The sequence below is a fragment of the Filicampus tigris genome, chromosome 3 (assembly GCF_054856515.1).
Source record: "Filicampus tigris isolate MCC_2025a chromosome 3, RoL_Ftig_1.0, whole genome shotgun sequence".
Lineage (NCBI taxonomy): Eukaryota > Metazoa > Chordata > Actinopteri > Syngnathiformes > Syngnathidae > Filicampus > Filicampus tigris.
In genome coordinates this window covers 6,212,501-6,237,280 of record NC_141219.1, presented here as the reverse complement: position 1 = coordinate 6,237,280, position 24,780 = coordinate 6,212,501, and the positions used below count along the sequence as shown (strand labels likewise).

Below are 24,780 nucleotides of genomic sequence, written 5' to 3'. Positions count from 1 at the left end.
TGTAATGCACATTAATAAATATAGATATGAATAATATATAAGATATAAATAAAAAATATATATCAACAAATAAAGCCAATAAATTAACATAAAACACAATTGACACCTGGAGAAGAGCCGAAAATTTCAAGTCTGATCAAAATCCAGAGGATAGAAATGTGTCTTCAACCGGGTTTTAAAAATGGACAGAGTGGGCTAGCCTAACATCCAATGGGAGGTCATTCCAGAGGGAAGGACCAGCGACATAAAAGGCTCGATCCCCTCTGAGTCTCCGCTTGGTCCTCGGCACCTCGAGCAGCAAGTGGTCCGCAGACCTGATGCTGTGGGAAGGTGCGTAGGAGTGGAGGAGCTCAGAGAGGTACGCCGGGGCGAGGCCATTTAATGATTTATAGACGAATAGGAGAATCTTAAATCGAACCATGAAATGCACTAGGAGCCAGTGAAGGGAGACCAGAATTGACGTTATACGCTCCATCTTCCGAGCTCCAGTTAGTAGGCGGGCAGCAGCATTTTGGAACAACTGGAGATGTTTGAGGGAGGACCGGCTGACTACACAATAAAGTGCATTACAGTAATCTAGCCGAGATGTAACAAAGGCACGGATGACTGTTTTTAAGTGCTGATGGGAAAGGAGGGGGTTTACCTTAGCCAGCTGTCTAAGGTGAAAGAAGACGATTTGGGCCATTTTCAGGTAGTCCTCAAAGATGAACTTGTCCAAAAGATTCAGCTTTTTAAATTTTTTTTTTATTCAACCACCAAAGCCAGTTTCGTTTATTACCATGACATTTGATCGAACATGTTAATCATAAGAAGTAGACCAAGACCATTTCAACAACCCAAGCCGTACAAGACAAAGGAAATCAGACATTTTGGTTTGAAGCAGGCTTTTTAGTGCCATTTGGGATGCAAAAGTTTTGAGTTGAATTCTTATTTAGAAATTTGAATAAATGGTAGAACGTGGATGAGTGGATTTCACTTGCTCCGGAGTCATTGTTTTTGTATTTTTACCATTTTTTTCCGATAGTCTGTCACAAGGCCATCAGCGATCGGGGGAATGGTCATTCCAAAAGTCATACACAGAACAGGTGTTAACTCTGGGTTGTTTAACAAAAAACGCGATTGTGAGGCAATCCATCCACCGACCATCTCTGGATGACATTTCACTCACCAATGTCATCTGTTGGCATTTCCGCTAGCCCCTTTTTCCACCTTCAACCATGCCTCCATCAATGACCTCTATCTTGGCCGCAGAGAAGCAGCCAGCAAACAGGGGCCCGTCCCTGGGGCCCTGACCCGAGAGGAGGCCCGTCTTTGCCAGGGATCGGAGGAAATGCCACTCAGTGGACTGCATATGATGTGTCCATATTCAGATGGACACGTCACATTTGTGTTCAGGGTAGGACGGTGTGTTCACCTACGTGTGTAATGCATTATAGATGGCCTGGAAAAGGATGCGGTCCTCGCAAGAATCCGCTTGGTTTCACTCAGCTGTGACATCCCACAGGAACAAAAAGACTATTGCCAGACTCTTCTTAGTGATGCGGTCCAGTACACTTATGCACTGAAGCAACAGTGAACACAAAGATCTTTTATTTGTGTCAACTTCTGTGGAAGTTATTGTTTCATTCTGTTATGGGTTCACCATTGACTATAACTAGGACTCAAAGGCAAAGGCACCTTTGACTGATTGTTATCAAATTCACTGCACATACAGTGCTACCTCGCTACTTCGCTGTTCGGTTGTTGCAGCTTCACTGTATCACGGGCTTTTTATTTGTGACCATAACTTCCTCTATAGCAGGTTTACCGCGCTATTTTTTGTGTTTTCTTGCTATTTTTTTCCCTTTTTTTTTGTATGTGGAAATTTGTTTTTACAAAAAACGAAAAAAAAGAAGCTTAAAGGTCGTCGCCACCAAAATACCCGTTCCCTCATCGCGGGTGTTCGGAAATACATTCCGAGCTCACTGCTTCACTCGAACCGTTCGGAAACTCAAAACGTTAACATGTGCCGTTCAATTATTCAGCATGCCCCAAAAAAATGGAGTTTTTTTTGACCCAGTGCGTCAGGCACTACAAGTAAAGTAAACAATTGCAGCACGAGCTGCTGAGTATGAAATGAATGTGAGCCGAACCTGCTTTGCCTCACTCAGCACACGATGATGACAAAATGCGCGCTTTATGTTATGTTAAATGTTCTCTTTTTATTTTAAAATGGCTTACTTAAACCAGAATCCAACGTGGCATTGTTGGCAAAGGTACAGTCCTGGTGGGTTAATGCATCTTTTGGCACAGCAAATCCTTGTTGTGGAAAGCAAAATCTAGTTCCTATGACTACATTCTTCAAAATGGAAGACGAAGAAGGATTTACAGAGGTGGTATTTATTATTCATTTTGCATTTTAACTCATTCAGTGCCATTAACAAATGTATTTGTCTTTTCACAGTCCAGCCATTCAATCCCAGGAATTAATTTATATACTTTTCAAATTTCTTCAAACGTCAGGGTAAAAGAGGGTTTGAAATGTCTGGCAGTGAATGAGTTAAAAGGTACATTTATAAAATGTATCAACTGTTTAGAACTGGGTTTAGACTGCTGTGAGACAGATTAGTGTTACCCTACTGATGATGTGTTTCCAGTGTGTTTGTAATGATTTGATAGAGACATTAAAAAAAAAAAAAAAAAAGTCAACGCATAAATTCATCTATGACGGGAGATCATGGAACGCATCACCCGCGAAAAGTGAGGGACCACTACAGTGTAGAGGCAGACAACGATTCACTGCCACATTCATGCTGTCACTTGGTGAGAACTGATACCACGCTGCCTGCACTGTAGTCAGGTGTATGTGATTCAATGTATGGACTGTTAAAAAAAAAAAAATCTGGATCTCTAGGACAAATTAGAAGGACACCGGAAAATGGGCAAAATGACCCTAAAATGATGGTTGATTCAAAACAAACTGGCAGGTTAACATCTTTTTTCCAACAGTTGTTCTCGAGACTATTTATGAGTCGCGATAGACGCGTCTACTAAATTTGATGTGGCAAAGTGAAAGTAGCTTTTGAGGCTCAATAAATAAATATTTTTCTTTAAATCCAGATCTTTACATCTGTACAAAAAGACCCTAAAACGGACACTTGTGAAGTAACATGTTGGTACATAATTGATCCTAATCCCTAATTCAATGTTGTACATCATTTCTCTGTAGTGTTGCTGGCACCTTCACAGATTATATTGGATTCTTTCAGATTTATCTTGGTCTCCTTTCTCCAATTATTATTTTAGGTGCGCATGCTCTTAAAGCAAGATAATGCCAGGAGTCTCCTAGGAGGACAAGAGTAGGCACTTTCACAGCTAAATTGACGGCGAATGTGAATTCTCACCCAGCTAATTATCAGCTTGGAACATAATGAAGGCTTATAGACGAGCAAATATAATTAGCAGGCATTATGCAGACCTAATGGAGGGTGGGTGTGTAGGGGGGAGTGAACAGGTGAGCGTGTATGCGGCCTTTTGTTTATGAGCTAAGGGTATACCATAATGAGCCAGGAGAATTAGAGTTGATTAGTTGTGACCTAAATTTGTTCTTAAACTGCTCTGATGGCGATATCCTCCGACGCGATATCCGCTCGAGCATGGCCGGCCACTCGATATTCGCATGCGCACTGTCCACCTTCCACCACTACCACCGCACATCGTCTTATCGTCCTTTAGAGAGTCAGTCAATGAGTACCCGCACTGTATCTTGTTTAGGATGAAGGTCCTTATACGACCTGTATCTTTTTTGATGAGTCTGAACGGCTCAATTCCGTTTTTTTTTCAAGTGGTCCTAGATCGGATACGTATCAAACTTTTTGCAATGCGACTGCAGTCCGAACCGGAAGGTCGCATATATCCGACATTGACGTCATCCGGAGCTCAAAAGAGTGCTGGGAGATCGAATTTGCATTTGTTTTAAATAACAGTATGACTTTATATTTGACTTTAACTTAATCCCACTTCAAACATGAAGCATAACGTGATACATTTTTGGTGATAGTAGTAATTCAGCCGCGGTTCAGATCGGTACATTTTTTTTACCCGCGGTTATGGCGTGACGTCATCTTCCGTGACGTCTCCATGAAATGGGATCGAAAAGCCTCGGCTCCTCATTCCCCCCAAATATTGTATTTCCACCTCCTACCGAATCGCTCCGCTATAGAAATGCCCCGAAATGATGGACCACATTTGCTTCCGTAAACACTATGTCGTGATTGAGGTGTTCTTCTTCTGCGCTTGCGGCTCACTTTCGGAGCGCGTATGTTCACACACGAGACAGACCGAGGTCACATTTAAAATGGAAGATGAACATTTATATATATATATATAAAAAAAATAAAAAATCCGAATTGAGAATTAAAACAAGCGATGTGAACCTAGCCTTAGACTTGCCCTGGAACGAAAATGAAGATGCGGCGGTTTTTACACTGAGCGCATGTGAGCCTGCCAACCAAAATGTGTGTAAATAGAAGACAGCTCTTTTCATTATACGTGCGACTGGATAGACATGTTTACTGTACGCTCACTTTACAACACTCTATGCCCGATGGATTGTGTGTGCGAGACACTAGTAATCAAAGTGTGCCTAACAATATGGCTCCGTTATCGTCCTTCAGGGAGTCAACCATTGATCATCCGGCGGAGTATCGGCATGGCGGCTCGTTTACGATGAGACACGGCCGGGCCGCAAAGCCATCGAGGTTGCTTAGAGGACCTAATAATTGGGCACATGTCACCCGCCGAGTGAAATAGTGCTCCCGGCGGCCGCTGCGGAAATCCTGTCCTACGTGGAAACCCGACAGGAGTAAATCTGCCACGCCGTGCAAACTATGCTGTGCAAGTTTGCGCTTACGGTGAATTTAGTTTGGCTCCGACTGCCTGGCTGGCGGAGAGAATGAACATCATTGCAATAACGTCCCCTCTGAAAGAAAGTCTTTGAAAACGAGGCCTAATTAAAGCAGTTATCTTTGAGTAAGTGCGCTACGGCGTCCTTGCCTGTGCGTGTCCCCTCGTGAACGGACGTGCTTGGATCCACTGAGGGGCTTCAACATGTTTGATTGTGAGCGGGATTAAATTCATTTGTCTTCTTAATCTCAAATCTCTGTGTGTAAATGGATAGACAGTTGTTAATGTGTGTGAATGGATGGGCATTTTCATGGGAATGAACAGGCAGGTGTTTATTTTTCTTTATAATTAATTTTTATTTCTTTTTGACTTCAGTGTTTTTTTTAATTCTGTCAGTTTTTATTGGTTTTTAGAGCACATTTGTTAGCTTTTGTTTTTATTTTGTCGAAAATGCTTAATTTCGGTGAGTTTTTATTTGTTTTAGTATTAGTTTTAGTTTGTTGGTTTTTAATATGGAGTACTTGTCGAGTCCGGGATAAAAAAAAGATTGCTAAATATTGTGTATAACAGAGTAAATTCCGATTCTCAAATGAGTGTTTGACCTCCCTTCTTCTGTACCGACGTACATCAGTACCGAAATGAATACATTTAAAATGAACCCTGCAAGCTCATGTACGACATTAACTGACATACATGAAAATAAAGGACATTTCTACAACGATTATAGGTAGTTTTAGAAATGGAAAATGCAATTTCAGTTATTTTTTTTAAGTCATTTTTTACTTAATTTTATACAACATTATTTTTTTAAATTTTACTATGAGTTATTACGTTAGTTTTCGTTAACTATAACCACCTTGGTATGTGCAGGGAAGGAGAAGTTTACTGTATGAGTTCATGTGAATGGTAAAACAGTTGTTTACATTTTGTGTGTGAATAAATTGACACTTTTAGTGTATGTTTGCATACAAACAAACACTTGTTTGTAGAATGTGTGCGAATATACCACCAAATGTTAACATTGTGTCTTTAAAGGCAGATTGACTGCACTGTTTGTGAATGGCTCGTATTATTTATATTATGCTTAAAGCATCATAGTTTGTGCATTCACAAAAAACAGCTTTTGTGAATGGACAAACTAAGCAGTTTATGTTTATGCAAATGAAAAGACAGATGTTTACATTGAGTGCGTTAATGGTTATGAGGTGGACCCCCACTTACTCACGATTCGGCAATCGTGAATTCACCTATTATTATTTTTTCCCCCCAATATTTTTTCGCATACATTTTTTTGCTTTGTTTGTTTAGAGGGCTCGGGGCTTTTTTTGGGAGACATTTTTAGAAGATTTTTTAGGTTTAAAAATACGCCCCGATCCCTATCCACTGCAAATAGCAGGGATCCACTATACATTTTTTTTATTTATTATTTAATGTGAATGAACAAACATTTGCCTACATCATGAGAATTCCTTTTTATTAAAGGGAAAGCAAACCATTTCTTTGAGTCCGTATTCCCTACCTTTGACGTCTACCGGTGGCAGAATTAATGGTGAAAGTTTGGGAGGTTTGTTATATGCAGTCACCCAGACCTTGCTCGCCGTCCGGACTATTTTGGAGAAGGACAACGCGAGAGGTCGATGATGAACAACCGCACGCCGGCTTCATCATCATCACTGTGTTGTTGATTTGCTTTGAAGGTCAAAGAATCCATCTGTTTTTCGGTCACATATTCAATAGGACGGGAGATTGCGGCTTCATGCTGGGGAGGAAATTCACCAGCAGTTGTTTTGGCTTTAGAAACAGCACATTGACTTAGTTGTGCTACTTTCCATTGAGAACATAAAGCCCGACTGCTGCTTAGTACTGTGCAAATCATTGAGTGTCAAAAGCTGTTCACAAATAATCGATCCTGCACCTCTTTTTGGCAATAAACGTGAGTGTGTTTGTGCGTGTGTGTTGGTGTGGGTGTGTGACAGGGCTTGTCTGCCATATTTGTGTACGTTTTAATCCATCGATAAATCGGTTGACTGATTTTTACTCCGTGTTCAGCACTTTGTATGCAACAATGCTTGTTTTAAAATGATATATATATATATATATATATATATATATATATATATATACATATATTTTTTTTTTTTTTTGGGGGGGGGGGGGATTTTTGGAGTCTCCTGCCAAGTGACAATGTTGGAGGTTCAAAGATTACGCTGGAATCCAGCAATTCATGATACATTCCGATAAGTTTCAATGATTATTTAGAGTTGTATACTGTGTTATGTCAATCTAGAAAATATTACTTCTGTTTAGTTACATTTTTACATGTTTTCTGGGGGGTGGAGGGGGTTCATAATAAAATCCCAAAAATGGGTGGGGTTGCGTGAAAAAATAGCAGATGCCTGGCGATATGGATGGTGCCATTCACAGCCAAGCACTTGATAGTTTATTTGTGTCAAACCATTCTTCTACACTGATTTGCATGAAGTCTTTACGATGTGACTGCGGGCATATTGAATAGGTCCTACCCACCATCCCACTCCGCCTTCCAACTGTGACCAGTCCCCTGTAGGTGCTTAACCTCATCTACTCTATTCCCCAACTCGAAATGTCACTCCCCACTGCGGCTGACCACTGCGGCTGCCCTGTGTACATTATTTAAGCCATAGCAACTGCCTCCCATTCTTCCTCTCTGGTGGATCCATACTCAGCGGGGGGCCACCTCTTCCAACTCCCCCCTCACCCTCGCCGCTTTATCAATCTCATCGCTTTTATTCTTTTATTCTGCTATTTCGCTCCCTCTTTGGCTCTCTGAAACGCACCGGCCAGTGTATTTGTGTTATTGTACAGTATGGCTTCGCTCACGTGGTGTTGAAAAAGCTCTGAGGGGACACCAAACATATGGATTTTCAAGACCAATGTCGATGCGCAGCGAAAAAAAAAAAGCGTGCCGTGGCTTTTGAAAAACAGCAATAATGACAACAACAAAAGAACGTTCAAGTAGCCTTTTTTTTTTCATTTGCTATTTGTTTGGCTTGAAATGCACGCTGGCGCCCATCCCCCGCTGGCATTTTGTTTTTCCTTTCTCATGCGTGTCCAACAAGTTTGAATGGAATCTTCGATAGAGAAGACGAACATAATAAGAGGACGTGCTGTATCTCAGAAAGCCTTCTGTTTTAAAGGGAAAGTCAAGTCGAGTCGAGTCTAACATTTTCTTTACGATGATATGTTCTATGTTCCCCGCTAGTCTAAATACGTTATTCTGATTAATAATGTGTTTGTGGAATATGAATTAAGCAGCAAAATCCACCTGTTTTCATCCATCTCTGGGGGCGGCCATTTTGCTTTGTACTGCCACTTGCTGTCCACTGAAGATGACATCACAGTGCCTGAGGGCTCAGCAAATGTCACATGACCAAACCCAGAAAACAGGTGAGCCGTGACAGTCGTTACCCGAGCCCTTAGGCACTGTGATGTCATCTCCAGTCGACAGCAAGTGGCAGTACAAAGCAAAATGGCCGCCCCCAGAGATGGATGAAAACAGGTGGATTTTGCTCCTTAATTCATATTCCACAAACGCATTATTAATCAGAATACCGTGTTTGGACTAGCGGGGGCACATAGAACATATTATTGTAAAGAAAATGTTTGATGGATAAACATGTTTACACTATACTTGCATACAAATGAAAAGCTTACATTCATTTACAGTTTACGTGTGTGTACTAATGGACTGACGTTTACTGGAAGTAAACATGTGAATGGTCAATGGAGAGACTGATGTTAATTCTGCATTTGAACAGATAGAACTATATACTGTGTGTGTGTGTGTGTGAATTTAGCAACTGTGCTAAATGTATGTTTGCATGTGAATAAACATACAGTAGTTTACAGTGCTATGTCTTTAAATAGAATGACAGCTGTGTACATTCTTGCATGTCTGCGTGTGTCTGCGTGAATGGACAGACTGATTTACTTTCTACTACTTTGTTCTTGTTTTGTCTAAAAATGCATGCTGGCATCTTTATGCCTACTGGCATTTTGTTTTTCCTTTCTCATGCATGTCCAGCAAAAGTAATCTTCTTTAAAGAATACAACAATGATAACAGGACTGTATCTCAAATGGTTGCCTTCTGTTTTAATGTTGATTTAGTTCAACCTGTGTGAAATTGTCTTTTTGTTGGCATTTGCTTAAGCCTTCTCACACTTTACGACTGATTTGCAACACTAATTCGGATTAACATATGCAGTGAGTGTACACACAATTATATTTGTTTTAATAGCAGTCATAAAAACACATTTTATGATTAGATTTTTCATAACAAATTGCTATTGATGGGTGTGTTTGTTTCATTCCGAGTATAACAGCCCAAACTTCAATAACAAAGGATTTAAAGTTTGTACACTGGGTACAACCAACAAAATTGTTTATTTTAGAGAAACAAAGTTGTAAAGTCAAACAATATATGGAGGGACGGGATCGGCCAACATGACAAAGCGATTGCTGTGGGTGTCAGCTGAGATTTTGTTTTCAAAAACATTTGCCAGTCATGACACTGGCACTCTTTAGGAATGACTGGGTTACTGTTTGAAAACGGGAGGAATCGTAATCACTTATCCTCAGGTTGATCTCCTGAGTGTTTTTCTCCAAAGATTTCCAATGTCAACATTTTATCTGTAGAAAGACTTAAAAGAACATGACAAATGATAAGGACCCCATCAGAAAGTGACCAGCTGGAAGGGAATGCATTGGCTACTGTGGTAAACCGTGATGGTGCTTCCTGGACTCAGCAACCCCCCCCCCCGACTCATCACAGATACTGTGATAGATCCACAGGACATTTTGCAAGATTCAAACCCCACACTGCACAACATTTGGAAAAATGGGGCTGCTGTGGCCGCCAGGAACATAGTGTAAGCGTAGCTTTAGCGATGTAGCGCTGGAAAAGTGGCAAAATGTGTACGCCTCACACGTCCTGTTTGCTCAAACATGAATAAATCATCAAAGAAGAATATCCAAGTTATTTTACTACATATAAGTTAGCAACAGCTGATGTATAAATGTCCTGGCGCTCAGTACCATATGGCTCAATAATAAAGGGAGAAAAGGAAATGATAGTTAATTTGTGTGATGTAGCAATAGCATAGTGAAAAAAATATGCATGTCCTAGCTACTCGGTACGCGATGGATAAATATTTAAGAAGAACAGGAAATGTAAGCTATTTTGCAATATAGTGGTAGCAAAGCCATACAGTCAGTCTTTGTCTCATGTCCTCGCTGCTAAGACCACTATGGCTAAATAATAACATACCAGAAAATAGAAGGTATTTTGAAATATAACGATAGCATAGCAACAAAACTGGTAGGTATATCTCAGTCTATATACCTCAGCTGTCCCGGCCACATGTACGACATATAGCGTTTTACTTTAAAACACGAATTGAATGATAGAACTTTGTGTCCGCGTACTCACAATACCAACTTGCCTGAAGTAGTTTAAGAAACAAAGTGCTGGAAATGATGTTTTCAATTTTAAAGCAATTTTAAGGCAACGTTAAGGATCACATTCCTCTCTAAAAAACCCTCATATTTGCTTCAAACGCCACCGAGAATAAATATTATTAACTCAATAATCCATCCATGGAATTGAAGGTACACTATTTCCCCAGCAAATCCTTTGTGTCTTTTGATTGAGTCAAACGGTTCCGCTGAAGTTAGAAGAACTAATTAAATTGTTTAAGCGTGAAGGGGAGCAATACATTCCAGACTATGATGAAAGTTTTTGGATTGAAAGTAAATAGAAACTGTTCGGAGAGGAGCTGGCACGTCATTGGCCCTGGACACATTTTCTGCTACCTGCTATGGAAACCATCCACATCCATCTCTTGTGTCCACTATTATTGGGGTTGGGGGGTTGAGAGGTTGGGGCTTGGGGGTGTCTAATTCATGGGTAAAGTCCCCCCAAAAATAGTATTGTGACACAGTTGCCTTTACGGACAAAACTTGCTTTTTTTTTTTTTTTTTTTTTTTTTTTTTTTAAATCAATGTCGATCACTAACGATGAGATTAACAAAAAAATAAATAAAATAAAAGGAAGAAAAATTGTGTGGTTCATTTACATACGGCCACGTCACTTCCTCTCAAAATACTTTACACGGCATCTAATGGTGTTAGTGTCAAGTCAGCGGACCGCGATCAAACTTAGCCTAACGTTTGGTGCCTTTATGGCAATATTTTCCACTCTGAAAATGCTCCATAAAATAAAATGCCCAGTTGGTTCAGAAAGAATTTGAGGGATGTAACCTGAAAATGTATAAATAAACGGAAGGACACCATGGCATATAAAAAAATGCAGACACTCTGCGTCTCAACTCTTCTCATGTGTTTAATCTCACCCAAGGCCTACCAGGGCATTCCTGCATTCCTTGTAATAAAGAATGTTGTGAATGTGCTGCCACACGCTGACCTTACACTACTACAAATGATACTACCAAATAAGCAGAGGTGATGGAAACTTGACTTTGACTTGATATTAAATGAGACTCAACTCAAGAATCAGAGGTTTAGGGTTGCTGAGCTACTGGCCAGGCAAGATCAATTTCACACTTTTGTACATTTTAATGCCTTTCATGGCAGAGAAGTTTAACACTTTTTCTTTGGCAAAGTGTGTGATTAAAGCATTGAATCTGATACAGCTTATTTGAATGTTGAGCCACAGCAATAGAGGACTGGATTCGATTTTCGTAGACAGCACATCTGCGTTAGGGCGCAAATACCGCCAGATCCTGATTTTCGTGCAACTGTGATGTCATTTTCAGTTGACAGCAAGTGACAAAATGGCCGCCCCCTGACATGGACAGAAACGTGTGGATTTTACTGCTCATATTGCACAAACGTAATATTAATCAGAATGCCGTGTCTTGACTAGTGGAGGAACATAGAACATATTATTCTAAAGAAAATTTTGGGGTTGACCTCCCACTAAGATATTTTTATTTATTTATTTTTTTTTTTAGGCTAGCTAAGGGTGCTTGCTTTAACACATTTTCACAAGTCAAATGTCCCTGTTCTATTGGCACTACTATAGCCTGCATTTCGATACGTTTGTCTTGTTTTTAGGACCAATTTTTGCAGAGTGGCACAGGGTACGTTCTGCTTTAAAAAATGTTCATAGGAGAAATTGTAGAAACTGCCAAAAGGCGAAGAGTTGCTGTATGTCCTATTTAAAATAAAGTTACAAAGGAGAGACAGTAATCAAAGCATTTGATTTACAGGAGGCACCTTTGGGTAACATTTTTACTCGCTTCATTACAGACAAAAACAAACGACGACAGTGTTTATAGCTCTTGCAATAGCACCTTGTCTTGTCCTTGGTCCCCACTCATGCCAGAGCAGCCTCTTGCATTATTCTACGGCTATCATGCAGGAATTACCCGGACGGCCATTTGGCTTGTGTTTTTGTCATCCATTTGCGAGGCGGAATAGGGGGGGGTCGTCACGACGGCTCGGGGCCTTGGGACTGGCTGCAAAAATCAATTGGCTAGAAATGACATCTGCCAGCATGTGCCACGGGGGCCGCTCGCAGGTACCATAAATGAAATCACAACGTCCTAATTGCGTGCTGATTTATGCACTTGTCTCGGTGCATCTTCCTGGCTCAGATCGGGCCGGTCGCCCGGCGGAACTCCGCCGGGGCCCATTCGGTCATACATAACACATTTATTTATTTAGCTGTCCCTTCAGATTCCTGGCATCACTGGGGGCATATGCAGTAGTGACACCCCGCCTCCTTACCCTCTCGTCCCAACCCCTTGCCTTCCACTCCACATTTGATTAATTCACTTTTTTTTTTTTTTTTCCTTGGGGCGTCTTTGCAGCAGCGGTGGCATGTAAATATGAAATGGCCGGGCAGAAAACTGTCACTCTGCTTATGCCTGGTTAACACGTTGCAAGAACATGACAATAAACATACAGGGAATTTTAGCTTGAAGCAATCACGTTAGGGTCAATGGTCCATTTCTAGGGACCCTCCATTTAGGTGAGCCATATCACGGTACTTTTCAAAAACCTAATGTTCTAGAGCGGAAGATGTGATAGACGTGAAGACATGATAAACCCTAAAGACGCGATGATGTCCTTTTTTCCCGGAGAGGTATGACATGATGCAGCAAGAATTCCTCGTCTTCGCACCCTTGTATGCTCCTACCGACCATAAATGAGGAATATTGCCCTGCTGTGTGATTTTTTTTTTTTTTTTTTTTTTTTACTCGTCATCGCTCAAATCCTTTTGGCAGTGGCATCCTGCGGCTTGAACTCGTGTTAAATTAAACATGAGACAATGCCCGCAAAAGGTGTGTACGAGCCCGTCGGGCATCAAAAATTGATATGGGCCACAGCGGGCCACGGCAGAAATGTAGCGAGTTGAGTTCATCTCGTCCATCCTATGGGGGGGCGGAAAGGGTTTGCGCCGACCATTGGAACCAGACAGGCCCTGTTTTTATGACATCACAGCTCTGACAGAGAGGCAAATAAAGAGAGAGAGATACACTGATTGGAAGAGAGTAGAATGAAATGGACTTACGAGAATAAAGATCAAGCGCGAGACAGCAAGAGAGCGAGCAGAGCAAACGTGAAAGCAATTTCTGGGATGTAACGAAAAAAAAAAAAAAAAAAAAAAAAAGAAGTTGCCAGTAAATGACCTCCCAGAAATTGGGCAGGGAGGGAATATACGGGAGCGAGACAAATTAGACAGAGGCGCGCACTCGAAGGCATAGCAAACACGTCAAGACGGTGCTCTCTGCTTAAAGTGACATCTACCAATATTTGCCCTGCGTTTGCTGCTACACGTCAACATGGCGGGCGCTGCGGCGGGTGGGGGGGGGCTAGGGGCTCGCCGGTGGACGAAGAGGGGTGCGGCTTAATGCTGTGAACAGCCCTGCTTTTTCCAGCTCATTAGCCGTCCCCTTCTTTGTCCCAGGCCATTTGATAGCAGCATTAATCTACGGCTCCACTAGGCTTCCTCTGCCTATTTACCGCTATTTCATGAAGATTACACCACTCAACCGTATAAATGTATGTCCTCCACTTCACATCCGCCATTTTAAACTCAGTCCAAACAGTCGCTGAAGTGCTTCGTATAAACTTATGCGATACATGGACGAATTGACCCTCCTGTTATGTTGCGGGTCAAATTTGAAAGTTAAACACAATAAAAAAAAAAACATCGGGGGAAAAAAAAAAAGCACACTTTTGAGCAAATTTAGATTCAAATTTAGAACTTCTTTTGCAATATGGCATCACACATCTGAAGAAGGATATCTGATTGCAGTCTCATTTGAACCCCTGTCAAGGGATTCAACTAAAATGACTGCTTCAAATCAAAATGGCCGAATACCGGTTCAGTTTTGGATGTGTGTTTTGAGGAGTTTCCATGCGCCCTGTTCTGATAGACGTGGCCATTAAATTTCGCGTTGATTGGTGAATCTTTTTTTTTTTCAAAATTTTCAGGGCCCACTTCTGAGTGAGATGATGCCATGCTTCCCGCACATAAAATGGCATACGCAAATAAAAAAAGCTTTGTAATGGAGCATTTCCTATCTAGGATGCCTAAGTCCGGTCTTTGAGAGCCCCTAGCCAGCTTGTTTTATATGACTCTGTCTTGCAACACACCTGATTCAAATGATCAGCTCATCAGCAAGCTTTGCAGAAGCCTGATAACGATCCTGATCATTTGAATCAGGTACGTACTGAGGTACTTGGGCATGCCTGATCTAGGAATACTTGTCCTAATTGGGGATAATCGAGTGCTGCAGTTCCTGGAATTTCCTAAAATGGCTTCGTCAAACCAAAATCGACTTTCTGAGACTTTTTCATGCATCCTGTTAAGAAACCACATTTTATGCTATCTGTGAAACTGGCATCTGAGACAATTTTTTTTTTTTACTTTCTAGGGGCACTACTGACTTTTTTTTTTTTTTGGAGGGGGGTATACATACGAAATACAGTATACGTTTTCAGCAGAATACACGATTGCCAAAATTGGTGAGTTTTCAGTCATGTTGAGACCCCCAAAAAGTTTCCCAAATCTTGTGTGTGTCTATTTAAACATCAGTCAAACTGACAACAGATGGTGAACGGATCCATATCCGTCCATTTCCTTGGAGGAGGTAATCCCTGGCACTTTCGGGCAAAAAACCACACACACACACACACACGTTTCACACGTTTCATTTTAGAGCTCGCTGTGATCAGCCCGGCGGTCTCTCTCCTGTGGGCTATCTTTATGTGGACTTTAAGTGTCGAGACGAGATTTATGCAAAGCGCCTCCGCTTCGCCATTCATTCGCACGGAAGAGTTATTTTTTTTTCGACATTTGAAGCACCTGTTAGTCCATTCACCGTTATTCTCCTTGAACAGATTATTGTATTTGACCTGAATAAAACTAACCTTGACATGTAAATGGAACCACCGCCTCGCCATTGTGCGCATTGTTTCCCCTCCAGAGCTCAGTATCCTTGAACGATAAAAACATAACACAATACTGATTAGTGGCTTGGTCTATAGCAGTGCTTATCAGTTTGCAACCTGAATTATCAAAGCATTAGCGCGGTTTACAATCTTAAAATCGCTTTCGTTAGTAAGAAAACATTCGAAAACATTAGAACCGCCAGTGCGACAGATCGACACAAAATCCAGGGTGCGTGTTCATCATGACAGGATGACGTTATTTTTGCAACTGTTGCGTTTACAAGACTCCCAAGTTCCCAACAAGGGTTTTGTTCACTGGGAGCGGTTTGCATCTTCACCGGGAATCTTCTGCCCGGCAGGAGAGTCAGCCTAGCGTGGAACATGTGGATGGTATAAATGAGACACCTCGTCGAAGGCAAACTGCCTGCCGCTTGTTTAACAAGTGATATCAGGGAGCCGTCGTGGCCCCTATCGCTTCGGCTAACCACCGCCTGTCAACGCGTCAATTGTGTGGCAAAGCATCTCTCTTCCCACCTCCTCTGCAGATGCCACAACGCAAACAAGTGATTACGCATGCCGCTAGCGTGCCTTTTCTGGGGAAAAAAAAACAAACAAACAAAAAAAAAAAGTGGTCGTTGTGTTTATGCACAAACAAATTAGTGTCCGTGTCGCCTCATTTGCGAGCGTACATGTTGCGTAGTCATGGTGACGGCACACAAACACGTAAAAGGTGTGAGCAATGTGTTTTGCGTTGAAGTCCTTTTACCATACGTGCACAGAGCTGGCCGTCGCCTAACTGCCACCGAGTTCCTGTCTGCGTATTTAAATGACCCACGTGGTCCCAGTCCGTCTCTCGTCGGCGACAGCCAATCGGCATCGAGAACATAATCTTCAGGTGACGCACGAGCAAACATGCCGCACAGAAGGAGTGATGGCATGAATCACGTTCTTTCCATCCCAAATTTCCTCTGATGGAAGGGGGGGTGAGTTCCCTCACTTAAATGAGAAGTCAACCCCCAAAAATTATTTGCAATAATATCTTCTATGCGCCTTAACTAGTCTTAATCACGGCATTCTGATTAATATTGTGTTTGTGGAATATGAGTTAAGCAGCAAAATCCAGTCGATTTTAGCCATCTCGCGGTGGCCATTTTGTCACTTCTGTCGACTGAAAATGACATCACAGTTGCTCAGGGCTCAAGTAACGACCAATCCTGGCTCACCTATTTTCTGAAGCAGAGCAGAATTCATTTTTATTTTAGGGAACATCTGCCTGGGCACAACAGATGGAAATTAGCCTATGGATATAATCTGTCTTGTTTAGCTCTGTATTTAGTTCATGATGTTCATCAACTTGCACTGTCCCTTCAAATAAATACATTGAAATTGAGAATGCCGTGTTTAGACTCGTGGAGGCGCAGAGAACATATTCTTAAATTCTACATTTTTTGGGGTTGACTTCCACTTTAACTAGGAACCAGGGCACAACAACCCTCGGAAACAACGGTTCCGTTCTTTAGTTTTACATTTGCGAAGAAAATAAATTCTGACTACACAATACGCTCCTGTCAACAAAATATTTGCGACCACGTATTTTTGAGTGTCACGCTATTGATGTAAGAACTTGTGTAAGAAGTGATATATAGGGTGAACATTTGGGGGTGTCTAATTCATGGGTGAAAAATCATCATGCATGAGGTCATTCACAAACTCATCTTATCTGATGGGTATCAGCTCAGTTAGCTTCGATAGATTCATTTGAATATTTGGCTTTTCCTTTAGCGTTTTACTACACTTATTAGAAGCACGCTCCTCAACAAAAAGCTGAGTCGAGAAGAAGACAAAACAGACGGGGAGTTGTGGACTCACATTCAAAAGACTCCAGCATACACAGTGATTGCAGACCGTAAAGTCAGACGACGTGCCACGATTAGAAAGACGACAAGCATTTTCACACTCTTTTATTTTATTTCTTTTACTGTTTTTTTTCGGGAGGAGCGCCGGCTGTCAATATGCACAGCAATGATGGTGCGGAAACGCTGCCAGTTCCAATAACGCAGCCCAGAGATCAGCACAATGAAAGGTGACCTTGGCATAATTGAGATTCATCAAGAGAGAAAAATCCCGGGACCAGGCGGCTGGAGTGACAGCATCACCCCCCCCCCCCCCCCCCCACCCCCGCCCCCCAACCCCACTCCGAAAAAACCCACACCATAATAAATACTACTTGCATTTTATGAGGGGGAGGAGGGCAGACAACTGTTGTGAGGCGTGGGACTGAATCTCAATGTCAGTGATTCATTTAGGGCCAACTCACATTAAACCATTCCAGCTTGGCTCGGATTGGATTGGAGGTATGGATTTGAGTTGTTGTGTTTATTTCCAAAGTGCAAAGTGGATATTATCATCATGAATAACTGGCTAGAGGAGCCACTGCATTAATTATATGACACCAACATTGTAACCAGGTCTGCTCCTGACCGAGTGTCCCTTGGACTTCACCCCATTCTTGTTTACTTGCTCCTATTATCCCGTTTGATGACACTCACCTGTTTCCACTTAACCTGTTAATGTGTGAAATGTTCCACACTTGTTTTTTTTTTTTTTTTCAAGCCTTCCTGAGCTTGCCCAGTCTTTTTTTGCCCTGTCCTTGCTTTATTCGAATGTTTTTGCGAGCATCACATTTAAAATGAAACGATATTTGCAACATTAATAACTCCCATACATTTTCAGACCCCCTTTTACCCTAAGGTTTGAAAAAAAAAAAAAATAATATATATATATATATATATATATATATATATATATATATATATATATATATATATATAAATTCCTGGGATTGACTGGCTGGACTGTGAAAAGACATATAAAAACGTTTTTGGCAGGGAATGAGTTGTTAAATAACTTGTCTTAATAGTGTACAGTAGGTAGACAAGGATTTGCAGATCATTGTATTATTGTATTTTGTTTTTATTTACGTTTTACACAACGCACACTAAGCAATGGGTGGGGAATATCTTGTTTCTCTGAATATGTTGCCAACTTCATTAAGGTTCTCTGGTTCATGTGTCACCTCATAAAACCTCAAAACATCTCAGTCAGTAAAGATCTACATCGTGGTCTACTTGACGTCTCTCTGCTAATGTCTTTTTATTTTTGAACTATGGAGATTTTAAAAAGTAACGCGTGTATTTTGACCAAGGAGTAGAAAGAACAGATTTCCGTTTTCTAATGTAAGTAAAAAGTAGTCCGAAAAATAAACACTGTAGATAAACCTGAAAATTCCATTTTAAGTACAACAGCAACGTGTTTGTACTTCACTCCGCTGACAAGCGTACTCGAGCGCGGTTCCGATGGCCTCGCCATGTCCTTCAGCCGAGCTCACACATGCTCATAAATGATTCTTCCAATAGTCCCTCCCCCCCCCCCCAAATGATTAACATGGCCTGAATTAAGTGGATGAGATAAGTGACTGGATGCACACAATGACAGCTCTCCATCACATCAAATGTGAACAGCAGCGCAACTCTGGAGGGACCGGATGAATAAGGAGTGTTGGCATATATTGGGGGTGGATTATTGCGTCCTTTCAGACCTGCACAATATGCACATTGGGACTCCCTAGACGTTGACGACAACAATGACCCACATTCAGCTCTGGCAACCCACCTGGCTCGGTCTGATAAAGAGGTTGCGAAAGACGACGCGAGCGCGGCACCTCAAGGCATCGCAGCCAGCTGCTCCGCTTATCAATATTTGCCTCTGTGAGAACATCTTTCATGTGTTTTTTTTCCCTTTGAAATGATGCATGAGGGCACAGATGTGAAAAGGTAGCAGCGCTTCAGCGGTGGAGTACTTGGAGGTAAAAATAAACTACCCATGTTCCATAATTCAACGCAAATAAAACCCAGCATATTTGCCTTTTGGCATTCGTAAATCCGCCTGTTTGCGGATTTTTGGAATTCGTCCGCCATTGTTTGGAATATTGGCGCCAAGGAACTTTGTTCAAGCAAGTTGAGGGATTCTTGTGGTTTGGGGAAGGCGTCGATTGTAGATATTCACTATTTGTGGGATGTCCATGTCCCAAGCAGTCTTGCTCTGCACAAAAATTTTGGACTTTGAAATGCCATCAAACATGGACCTCAAATCCTTGAGAATTTTTCCATTACTTCCCCCTCCACTAAATTTGCGAAATTTTCCACAACCACGGTGGGTTCGGTAACATTTTTTTGTTCGACCCAGCCATGACGTGATCCTAGATCTCAGTATGCGGCATAGATCTCATTCAGCGAGCATCAATAGATGCCTCACACTATGTTTACTTTGGCTTTGGCTTTTTAGGGACATTTTTTTTCTTTGGATTTTTCATTGGTATATTTTTTTTTATTTTTGCAAAATTTTGAAATTGCCAACTTCCAAAATTTGAACCTTTCTGCTAGATCTCATAACGCACCGACAGCACCGACAGCAGGAGAGCAGCATGGATTTACAATATATTTGGCTGGTCATCCTAATGAAAAGACATCAGCGTGTCAATTAATGCCCCCCAAAATATTGAATTTGTCCCGTCGCTTTTCACTTTGAGCTTCTAAAGTATATCCAACTGATTCGACAAAATGTGAGGAAAATAATTGGCGGGCGCTTAATTAAAGGTTACAGTTTTGACATAATTGTGCATGACAAGTCAATTAAAAAGCCCTGTTATTCAATCACAATACACATGGAGTAATTGGTGCGTTGGTCCCTTGGAGGACTGGCCAATGTTGTGCCCCATTCCTGGTGGGCGGCTTTTCCTAAAGAACGTAGTCAGCTTCAAGTCCTTGAAGTCCATAGACGTACACATCCAGGCAAGGTTAAACTTCACAGGGGCCCAGAGGGGAAACCTGAGGTACTTCAAATGAGGACATAAGGACCTGCCATTCATGTCAAGAGATGGCGGCCGTCCCAAGAGGTTTTTGGTGATTCCTAACGAGGGGACTCCCACTTAGACATTCTTACACTTAAGCAATATGGCCTATAAGTAATATGTTTAGTTTACTTCACAACGGGGCAACCAAAAGACGCACTAATAGCATGTCCGTGATGGGCTTTCCTCAAAAATACCCCAAGGATCAAGAATTACAGCACACTTCATTTCTTTGTCAAATTTAGCTTATTTGAGGAGGCAGTTCTTGTCTTGTGCAAATAAGTCACAACTTGTCCAGCACCCTCAACTGCAGGGCCAATGCAAACTACTACTTTTGTTACCATGGGGACGGTGGAGTTAGTACCCCTAACCCGAGTTTGATTGAATTTACCTTTCCCAGATTTTTGAGTCCAGTCTGTGAAAATGACAACTCAACCACGCTAAAAAATCAAATGGATTGGCCCTTCAGTTTGTAAATCAACAAGTAGTCGATGTCAAAGCCAGACGAGTTCATTCAGCATCTGAATACTCGGCTAAAGGGAGAAGATAACTTCCTCCGTCTTGAGTTTTCTGGGTCAGCCTTAATCAAACGTCACATTCTGCAGCCCGGTGACAGTCTCAGATAGCAGCCATCACTCAGCCCACTTCGCCGCCCTGGCTTCATCCTTCACCCTCCTCATCCTAATGGACTGCAGACCCCGATCTTTTCCACAGGTGTAATACTGTTCAAGGTATCTTTAATTACCAATCATTTCCTATTCACGGCCAACATATTCGTCACCATTTGGCTCATTGTTGGCAGGCTGAGCGATGAGGTTTTTTTTTTTTCCCCTCCACAATGGGCCCGGGCGAAACGGAATTGCACTTCCCAAGTATATAGACGATTGTGGAGGCTTGCATAGCACGCAAAGATTGGACCCATAGGGGCAAGGGAGACATTTCTTAGCCGGTGTTACTTTGCCTCCCTTCGACTTGTCATCACTTTCACAATTACTCGCGGAGTAATTGCGCTGGGAAGTGTTGATTCATACGCCGCCTTTAAAAGCTCCCCGAGCTATTAATCTTTGCCTGTCTCGTTCCGTAATTATGAAGTTATACGTGTTCATTTAAACTGTCAACGCAGCCATCGCCTATAATTGACTCATTGTTTGGTCATCTGTGCATCCCTCTTCTGATTGTTTTGGTCTCATCATATTCGATTTTCAGAGTAAAAATGACATCCAGACATCCTGGCAGGAGGGACGCCAAAACTGATTGACAAATCCCATTAACCCAAGCAACAAAAGGTGAATACAACTGTAGAATCAATGTTAATATATCTCAAGCTATTTAAAAAGTGCCTGTGGTACCTCATCATTTTGTTTTATCACTACCTCGTCTTTGATGTTTCCCAGAAAAAAAAGTTGTCCATTTGTTTTTTCTGTGAATTTGTGGGCTGAAAGGAGTACAACTGTCTCAGTAGAGCAATTTTATTGGCTGCTGCATGGTTTGTATGATCTTCCTGTGACGTGTGTTGACATGACCTCATCTTTGATGTTTCGCCCCAAAACGCTGGCATAGTTATTTACGTTTGTGACGTATTGAAGGGTTGGAAAACATAAGTATACCACCTGTGTAATCATAGCGGACATTTGGGGGTCTGATATACCAAAGTTTTGCACCTGTTTAAATGGGCGCGAACTTGATTGCTCAGCCACAGATATGGGGAGATCTTTTCCGTTCATCTAAAAATGTGTCAAATGGCAGAAACGTTATTAGTGTGAAGAAGACATATACGGACAAGTGGTATACTAGTGCGTATCCACGCCGTCTCCGATGAGCCGTATCAACAAGAATGCCGGCGGTTTCAGGGGATAATGCGTTTGACGATTTGCCACATAAATTACGTACTGGGAACGTACACAACTCACATTGAGGATCAAGGGAAGAAAATGGGTGTGTATGTGGGGGGCAACGATGATTAGGAAAAAATGAAAAAAATTGTGATTGTGAATATGTTTTTACAGCTAACTAACACAAGTAGAGATACGGAGTACAGAGTGGATTACGTGTGAATGTATGCCGTGATTGAGCAAGACTGCATAACTTGACGTATGACTTGCTTAACGGAATGTCTTGACTTTAATCAGGACTAAACATAAAAAGCCTGGAAAGTGACAAAAACATCTTTTAAACTTGACATCTCACAGAGAAGAGTTTAACAAGCCTGCCACATTTGCAGGAATTAAAAAAAAGAGCCAAGTATGCTAAATAAAACTCCCAAAATGATAGAACCCATTTGCCACCTGTACTACTTTGTGGATTATGAAAAAAAAAAACGTTTAATGCAGGAGTGTGCAAAGTACGGTCGGGGGCCACACTTGGACCACCAACTGTCTCTGTTTTGGTCTCACAGAGAGCATGAAGGCAAAATATGGCCGCCGACTTCCTGTGTCTTTTTGGGCATAGGCTCTTGAGACTTTTTGTGAAATGCAACATCGATGCCATGCTCTGCCTAAAAGCAATGAAGAAAAAAAAAACCAACAACTTTGTGCACATGTTTTTTGAACACTTATCTTCCAACATATTTAATGTAATTAGAAACAAACCACGAACATGACTGACCAGGTCTTTAACTTCTTTCATTTTTGCTTCATTAACTTCCTGTACGCTTAAATGATAGGACTTCAGAATGTACATATGACAATGCACATACGTGGTTTACTCTCACCATTGGTTAAAAACAAAAAAACATTCATCCAATTAGCCTGAATTGAATGACAATTTGAGTATTACCTGAGCATTCATCTTTTGCTGTAGAATAATAGCTTTGTGTTTACGGGCCCAGATTTCAGAATAATTCCATTTATAAGTAAATGATTTCAGCATATCAATAAACTATATACTGCACTAAGGTTTTGTGACATATTTGCTTGGTGGTGTTCCAAGAACGTTTTGTAATTTAAAATACGTGCCTTGGCTCAATAAATGTTGGCAAACAGTGCAATAAAGTACAAGGATGCCACAACCTTTTTTGTATGCGTGCAAGCGTGAAACCAACCGATGTGTTCAAGCATTTGTTTTCCTTCCAAGAGTTGCAGAATAGAGAAGAAAAAAAACACATTTTTACAAGTAGTTTTTGGGAGTTGCTAAAAATAAATCAAATAAATAAATCAAGGGGGGACTGCATGCAGCCTCCTGCCATGTTGTCCTTTCACACTGTGCCGCAAAAGAAAACACACTGCCTGTTGAATGTCGACTAGCGAGTCCGGTAGCTGGCTGTAGATTTAATTATCCGGCTACTGGGGGGATGATTTCAGAGAGATGGTAGATTCCTCTGGGGTTAATTCTTGTCAACATTAATACCCAGCAGAGACGTGCTCAGTTTTTTTTTTTTTTTTTTTTTTAACAGGATATTTTGTGCCATGTTGATTTCATTTCATGTCACTGCCATCGAGCGCAATTAGGACGTTTTAAAAAAAACTTTTTTTTTTTTACCCCCGCCCCAACTACTGGAACAGCGACTCAGGATTTACTAATGAAGTTGATGCCGCTGTGGCTGACTTCTGAGGATTAACGGTCAAATTACAAACATCCACGCATACACATTTTTCAAAAAGACATACAAATAAATTGCCACTCCAGATAGTAAAAAAAAAACAAAAAACAACTCTGCTTGTCCACCTCTAGCTGAGAGATGCAAGCAAAAGTGAGATTGAGGTAGACATGAGATCATGCATAAGCCTCTGTAAGATTGGTAAAAGAGTGTTTACCTTGACACCACAATATTTTTAAAGTGCATATTGAGTTTGTTACTCTCGTCTTGCCATGGCAATAGCCTGTTTAAGTGGCTGGTGAAAAACAAGGTGACTATTTGAGCTGAGGCATTTATTTGGGACACGGTCTTTAGTGGAGGCCACTTTTTGAGGAGTCTTTTTTTTTTTTTTTTTTTTCCAAACATATTTTTGTGTGAAAATAGACCTCACAATGCAGGGGCAGTTGCTGTAATTGCATCAGTATTTTTGTCTTTAGCTCTCCAGGCCCCTTCAAGATGTAGATTTAGAATCGGAGGAAAAGTCCTGCGCACCATTAAAAAAAAAGACACAACACGTTCATAACACGTTCACACAGCTCGTGAACTCCCCAAGTTACATTCCCTCCTTCTCTCTCTCTCCCTTGCACACAGCAAGCCTTCCCGGGATCTATTTCTTATTAGAATTCACCCCAGAAATCATGTCGGGCCGGCGTGCTCCTGCAGCTCCAGACTCTATTAAATGCCTCATTCAATTTTATCATTTAGTTTCTTTATTTGACATTAAGGGGTTTCATCAAAAAAAAAAAAAAAAAAAAAGCCTGTGGAATTATTAGTTTAAAAAGAGAGAGAGAGACAGACAGAGAGAGAGAAAATATGAAATTAAACATCTGAACATTGGGATTCACAGTCTAACCTCTCCGGGAGTTCTTTTTTTTTTTTTTTTTTTTTTTTTTTTAGAAGGCATCAACTCCTTGAACTTGCCCTCTCTTCCTTTTTATGCCGCACCACAGC

General features: G+C 41.3%; 1 long non-coding RNA gene across 8 annotated transcripts in view; it reads right to left on the bottom strand.

Moving 5' to 3' along the window:
* LOC147149682 (uncharacterized) overlaps window positions 1-24,780 on the bottom strand; it is a 268,040-nt gene that overhangs the window by 79,001 nt on the left and 164,259 nt on the right. For 7 of the 8 annotated variants that reach the window (XR_015086166.1, XR_015086165.1, XR_015086167.1 and 4 more), the window contains one exon: window positions 15,326-15,392. The exons of the other annotated variant lie outside the window; for it this stretch is intronic. This is a non-coding gene — a long non-coding RNA (uncharacterized LOC147149682). The remainder of the gene's footprint in view (window positions 1-15,325; window positions 15,393-24,780) is intronic. 8 annotated transcript variants of the gene reach the window in all.